The sequence below is a fragment of the Pseudopodoces humilis genome, chromosome 7 (assembly GCF_049639895.1).
Source record: "Pseudopodoces humilis isolate 2021_Gansu_Grassland_sample_001 chromosome 7, ASM4963989v1, whole genome shotgun sequence".
NCBI lineage: Eukaryota > Metazoa > Chordata > Aves > Passeriformes > Paridae > Pseudopodoces > Pseudopodoces humilis.
This window is the reverse complement of record NC_142206.1, coordinates 9,581,879-9,589,355: the sequence shown is the minus strand read 5'-3', so window position 1 is coordinate 9,589,355 and position 7,477 is coordinate 9,581,879.

Below are 7,477 nucleotides of genomic sequence, written 5' to 3'. Positions count from 1 at the left end.
GGACAGCTTTGGCAATAACAGGGGCTGCTCTGGTGTCCTTGGAGAGCTTCCCTGGTGCTGTGTCTGCTTTGGATACACTGCAGGGAGGGATGCTGCAGTCATGGTTAATGTAAGGCACCTGGCAAAGGCATCTCAGTACTATTGGGAAAATATCTGCAGCTAAAAGAGGGAAAGGTGACAAATTAAAGGAAGGCAAAACCAATTAAATGTATTTATGTCAGGGAAAAAGAGAAACCAAACCAAACTTTAGGAATAGTGACCCCAAAAAAGTAAGCGAAGTACACTGAAGACCTGAACAAAAGCATCAGGTGATGATGCTGAGTTTTAGTGAGGGAGCTGATGAATGTCCCAGCAGTGTCAGACAGGAGCAGCTCTGCTTGAAGAGATGTGCAGCTCAGCACAAGCAAAACTCCAGCTCTGGAATGCGCAGGAATTAATGCTGCAACCAACACACACACACAGAAATGCTTGGAGACCTGGGGCATAATGCAAACAAAACCTCTAGTATTACTGGAATTAAGAAAAATTAAAGAAAAATTTGGATTAGGCAATAGTTGGACACTCCTAAACTCACCTGCTTCTCACCTCTTCTCCATCCCAACACCTACTTAAGTGATTGAATAAAAAGTCCCTCACACACCTACAAACTTCATTAAGTCAGAGACTCCCCTGATTTCAGGGGCTGGTAAGTGCACTGGAAGCCTTGATGTCAAGGTTGGACCAGCCAGGCTTTGGTCTCAAGTTTGCAGAAGTGATGAGTTTTTTACCTCATAGCTGGGTCTGTTGTCAGTAATGCACAAGGCAACATTTACACATGAGAATAAAGCACAATCAAGTTCACTGACTCATAGTTACAAGAAAGGTAATGGTGTGAAAAGGATTCACATCTCATTACTCCCTTCTCCTGTGTTTCATCCATAAATTCATTTTTGAGTCAGGGGATCCTTCTGAGTTTGTGATGAATTTAAAGAACACATCACATCTTCAACATACATACACACATACACACACACACACACACACACACACACACACACATATATGTATATATACATACACACAAAGCCCAAAGAGTTTTCTTATTTTGGAATCCATTTATAAACAGTTTTACCTCCATTAAGCAGGTAACAAACACAGCAGTGAACAGAGAGTTCATAACCTAGATGAACACAGAGAATAGGAAAAGCAGCCCTGTGCAGGTCCAGACACAGTTGGTTATCAGGAAAATCTTAACCATGAAGTCTGTGTCACTGTAGAACCATTTTCCCAAGCAGGTAACTGGAGCTTGAAACCTTCATACCTGTACCATCATCTCATGGATGTGTGTATGGTCTGACTACACAGAAGAGACATTTTAACTCCATGCAGGGCTAACCTGGGATTTAAAATGAGTTAAAACAGTTTAACACTTTCAAAAAAAAGAATATAATTATTTCCTCCTTGTGACTGCTACCTGCTGACTTAAGGAATCCACCTAAACAAGCTCTCAGTTAGGGATGTCTCCCCTGAGACCTCATGTTGACCTGGGAAGTGTTAATTCCTTTGAAAACTCATTCTTCCAATGTTTGTTTAGGCTGGGAAGAGGGAAAGGCTAGATGGATAATTGTCTTGAGAGTTAGGAGAACATAAAAAAATCCAGGACGAATGAGAGTGCACCTAAGAAAGCAGGAAACTCCTCGGGGGGAAACCTTGAATATCAGAAGTCAAAGAGGGAAAAAAAAGGAAAAGTTAGGAAAAGTTAGAAAGAAAAACACTCTGCCAAAGCCATTCCCTGAAGCCCCAGAGGAGCCTTGCTTTCATTCATTGGACTAAAACGTGGCATTCCTTTGAATTCTGCTCCCTTTTATGAGCAGCAGCAACGGGAGGATGAATAGCTGTGATCTGTCACACACCAAACCCTGCAGCCTGACCCCAGACCTTGTGTGGGGCTGGAAAAGCTCAGCGGAGCCTCAGCAGTCACAAAGGTGATGGAGCAATGCTCAGATGGCCCTTCCTCACACCACAGCTCTGGCCTCAGTCTTTACTCTGTGTTGGGCCTCCTGCTCAGCCCTGGAACTGGGAAAATTCCCTTGGATTTTGTGTGCAGACACCCATATTTCAGTAGATGGGATCACGCTACATTAAGAACTTTTATATCTTAATCTAAATATCAAAACTTCCTTTCTAGACAGCTTTATTATGGAAACACAAATTGACTGAAACAGGGCTGGAAATGTTAGTACTGCAAGCATAGCTGATGTTTCTAGAGTAAAAAAGAATTAAAAAATCTAATGGTCCTTTGTCTCAATTTTGCATTTAAGGGGCATTTGGCATCTTTTAGCTTCAGGACTGGATTCCTCCTTTATAAAACCATGAACATAGGATTCCACCTTCCTCGAGGACCATCTGTGGTGGGAAATAATCCAGATTCTAGCTAGTAAAAGAAATGAGGCAGTAAAATATGCACATGGCAGGGATTACTTGCCCAGTCTTTTCAGATGAAGGAATGATAAAACATTGCATTGCTTTCCTTTTTTTCCTTCAAAATCTGTCTCACTTGACAAGGCTATCAAGAGTTGTAACAGGTTTTTTTCTGATTTATTGTACGGGAACCGTTTTCATCTTGCTCCTCTGGCTTTTTGGTGCCCCCTCGTGTTTAAAAGAACGTGATAAAGATCAATTGCATCTGTGTGCAAGATTTGTGAAGAAGAACTTAAATAACTCTACCTGAGAAAGGCATGAGAATTAAGGCATAGGGGATAAAAAAAGATACTTTAAAAGCTTTTTTTCAGAATTGTAAACAGAGTTTTATCTTGTAATTTTTCAGGATTGTTTTTACATATGTCCAGGTCTTCCCAAACACACTGAAAAATTAAAGTTACTTATGAAAGTTTCTACACAAGTGCATTTTTAAAAGTATTTTAAAATATTCAGAAAGAAAACTGAGATGTATTCTCTTTATTCTGTCCAGGTTTATTGTCCACAATCAATAACTAAATAATACTCTTCATGACCTGATGGTGAAAGGCATCTGAGAAATTTTTTTCAGGTAAAAATACTTTAAGGTGTGTGACTTGTTGGGTGTGCAGGTTGTACACATGAAGAAGGAGAGAATGAGCCCCTGGAAATTCCTCTCCTGTGTCCCTGGTCTCTTTCAGACCTTGTGCCAAGTCCCTCACCTCATAGCTACTGATATCCTCATCCTCAGGGTATGTGCTGGCATCTTCCCCTGGGAATCCAACCTGCTGTTAAGATACAAGATTTCTGTATTTATATGTATAAAAATTATATATATAAAATAACTTGGTTTTTATTATTGGAATAGCTGATAAAATAGGCCAAAGAAATATTACATATGTTGAAAACCCTGTGTTTTGAAAGGGGGTATTCAAGACCTGCTCTTGAAAAGAAATTGCCAGAACCACCAGACATTTGTGTGAATGTGTCTATTTGCCACCTTGACCTACATAAATGATGCACACAGAACTTCCTGAACCCACTCAAATTCAATTTGCTGCTGTGATGCCAGTTCACCTCTGAAAAAGAAAACTCCTTCGTGTGATACCTCTTGGATCGCAGTCCTGACAAAAATAGCAGTGGAACACCCTTTCTTCTTTTCTTGCACAGATCTGACAGTCTGGAGGGGAGCTACAAAAAAATTCTCCCATGACAGATTCACTCCTAAGTGGTGCAATTAAAAAGATTTATTAAGATTCCATGGAGAAGGTGGCATTAGAGCTGAAGGAATGGCCTGGATGTCACAGCTACCCTGACAGGAGGCAACAGCTCAGCAGAGGAGTTTGACTTTGGATTAGTCACACTGAATAGGACACAAGGACTCTACAAACTTTTTTATCACTTTTTTTTTTTTCCTTCTTGTCCAGCCCTCGCCTCTTATTACTAAACCTAACCCACAGCTCTGGGCTTTTGTGTCACCTTGGTTTTGTCATCCTGTCTGGCTTTGTCTGCCTTCCCACCCTGATTTTTCCTGGAGCTGTTGGGATCACACAGGACCCAGTGTTGGCTGCCTGCTTTTCAAAACAGTGTTTTCTGCAAGTGATGCATTTTTATGGTGCATTTGTGTACAGTAATAAATGGCATGTCTTTGTTAATCCTGATTACCCATCTGGATATAGACAGGCTCCTTATGCTTACAGATATAATGCAGGAAGGTATGTGGTGCTCAGCCTCACCAGGAAACAATCACTGCTGCATTATTTTATTTATATGGATTCAAAGCACAATATAAAAAGGTCTATATTCTTTCCTGGATCTATTTGATATTCAAACACATGCATGTGAGGACACAGCCATACCTGATTACCTCAATCAGGACTCAGCTACTGCAGATGATGCTCTCTCTTGCTAAGATCTGTCTCAGGGGGATGATTGTATATTGAAATATCCCTCTTCAAATTTGTCTGTTTCTTCCTTTCAGTACCTTTCCTGCAGAAACACAGAGGTCTGAGGCTGAAAAAGTGCACACAGCTGTTCCTTTAACCAGCTCACCACCCTCACAGCTTCTCATGCAGGCCATAGGTATCTTTGCCTATAGGTGCTTTGGAAAATATTGGTGAATGTCTCTGAACCTGCCTCTGACTCAGCCCTGCACTGGATTCTCATCTCATTGTTCTCTTGTTTCCAGAGAGTCTTCACAGAGATCCCAACTCAATTCATGAGTCATGTGTTTAAACCACAAACACCTTGGAGATAAACTGTGGATATTTAAAAAAAACCCAAACAATAAAATAAACAAAAAGCTGTAACCACCTGTTGCAACTGAATATATGAAAGTACAAAATTTAAACCTACATTTCAGTGACAGTCTTCTGCGTAATTTCATGGGTAATGTCTCATGGAAAGGCCTTACAATATTGGTGGGTAATTGCTGTGTGTAGACCACTGAGAGGTGCACCACCATAGTTCAAATCAGAAAAAGCAGATATATGAGTGAAATATTATCCAAGTATCAGAGCAACAGGTTCTTTGCTGTTATACCACAGTCTGGTGCTGTTGTAGCTTCAGGTCTGCACTCATTTACAGAAGTACAAATTTGCTACTTTTTGTGAAGCATTTTCAGGAAAGGGAGATCAGTCTGAGCTCCTGGCTACATAGGAGGTTGGACAGACAAGGAGCAAAACCCTGCGGGCTGGGTCTCTGGGCATGATCTCTGTTATCCTGGTGAGCAGATGGCCTCATGGATGGGCTGGAAGAACCAGCACCTCCTTTGGCAAGTGCTGTCAAAACTCTGAGCTTTACAGAGTCTCCAGTTTCCAGTGGATAACAAGTTTTGAGCTGTTTTAGTGGATATCTGCTGATAAGGAAGGAGGATATGAAATATTTAGGTCCTCACATGTGAAAACCATCGCTGCTGATGGCAAAACTCCCATCACAGTTAATGAAGTGTTAAAACCTTGTCTCTCAGTGAGTTGCCAGTGCATGCAGGATGCTAAATCTGCTGTAGAATGACTGTAGCATGAGGCTGCAGCCTTCCAGTATCCAAGCCACTTAAAGTATTAACCTGGCTCACTGTTAGTGCCTCTTTGTGTTTTACAACAAAGAGCTTTGATGTCTCAATTGCAAAATAGTGAAACCATTGCAGGTTCAAAATGAAGTTGCAGTAAACACCTGGACTAAATGTGTGTTGAGAGAGACGCTGCCTCCTATAAATGCAAAGCGTGTCAAGTGGAGCCACAAGTAAATGCTTCACCCTTTCTTCCTCTGTGATTTGAGTGACTAAAGCTCTACAGGTAACTTCTGCTAAGCAATTTTATATATATATATTTTTTCCTTCATTGCTGAAGACCAATGACACAGATGCAGGTTGTAGCATGCTGGAAGATGGAAACACTGTGGCCTGATTTTTGCTTTGGACTGTACAACAACAACAACAACAAAAATTAAGAACCAATCTGATTTTTCCGCTCATGATTACCTGAAGATTCAGTTCAAGAAGGTAATCAATTTCTGCTGCTGTCAGTCGCAAAGATCCAAGAGCAGGGAACACACACCAGGGAACACACACTGCTGTGTCTGATGGAAATGGCCATGGACCAGTTGTCTTGCCCTACAGCAAGAAGTGCTTGAGATTAGGGAAAAATTTTCTAAATGCATGGATAATTTTAAGCACAGCTCCAGAATCCCACAGGAGCTGGAGATGGATGATGGCGATCTCACCAAAACGAAACTCGCATCAGCAGTGGTTTGGCTCTGGTTCAATGAGCTTTGGGACAGGGAGGGAGACTGGATCTAATAACAGAGGGTTTAAAAAATTTGGGAGTGGGTTCTGTTTCCCTCCTCTGGCCGGTGCAGCTGTGCCATGGCTGTCAGACTTTCCTTCCCCGAGCAGCGGGGTGACTCACACGGGCTGAGTGGAACCTTCTCACAGCTCACAGCATCTCCCAAATTCATTCCAAAGGCCTGCCGGGGCTCTCGGCTGCTGCTCCTTTCAACTCCAAACTGCACAGGGAAGAAGTGGGAGGTGCCTCGAACTACTTCTGTAAAACGACGCTCGGAAACTTCGGCAGCATTGATGGGAAAAGCCGGGGTGTTTCCCAGATTCGTGGATGACAGCAACTGCTGGAAGTATTTCGTGGGGACCTAAGAAAGGGAATAGTCCTGCTCCTCCTGAACATTACCGTTTACAAGCAGTAATATTTTTCTCACCGAGCTTTGCAAAATGTTAAATCACCAAAAAAAAAAAAAATATAAAAAAATGTAAAAAATATAAAAAAAAAAAAAAAGGAAAGAAAAAAGAAAGAGAGACTGCTCACCGAAGTAACAGACCTAAATGAGTTCAAAACAAATAAAATCATCTGTGCTTTAGGTACATGAGCTCTACCTAAAAGCTAAGTGATGTAGAACCGAAAGAACTTGCCATACTCTGAGGTCCACCTCAGCTAGGACCCCACTGTCTGTCAGGGGAAAGCAGCAAGGAAAGGAGATTAGAAATAGAACATCCCCACAAATGTCCCTCCAACCATCAGAGCTTTTAGAGCTTACCAAGCTGAAAATCACAGCCTGACTCCTTTGTACTATTTTGACTATTCTCATCCCTTTTAAAAAAAAACCAAAAGCTTCTGGCTTGACTTGTATCTCATGACAATGTAACAATGTTCTGTATTCTGTATACAGTTTTGTTCCATTTACTAGTATGTAGTAATTTACTTAATAATCCTATGGTTTCAGTGCATTACATGGCAAAACCTCTCATCATTTACTTAATCTTGCCACCTGCTAATACTCTGAGCATGCCTTAGCTTTTATTTTGTGACTTATCACTCCCTGTTTATCTTTCCCACATTGCCTGTGGTTTTAGAGCTCTCTGGGACCTGATCCTATACAATATTTTGACTTTTTAATTTTTGTCTGTGAGGCCATGGCAGACAGGGAGCATGCTGTGTGTGGTGGTGAAGGTGAGGGGCAGGGGCTGTGCTGCTGTCACAGCCAGGGTTTGTTTCACCATCATGTGATTATGTTCATGCTGCTCCGGGTGCCT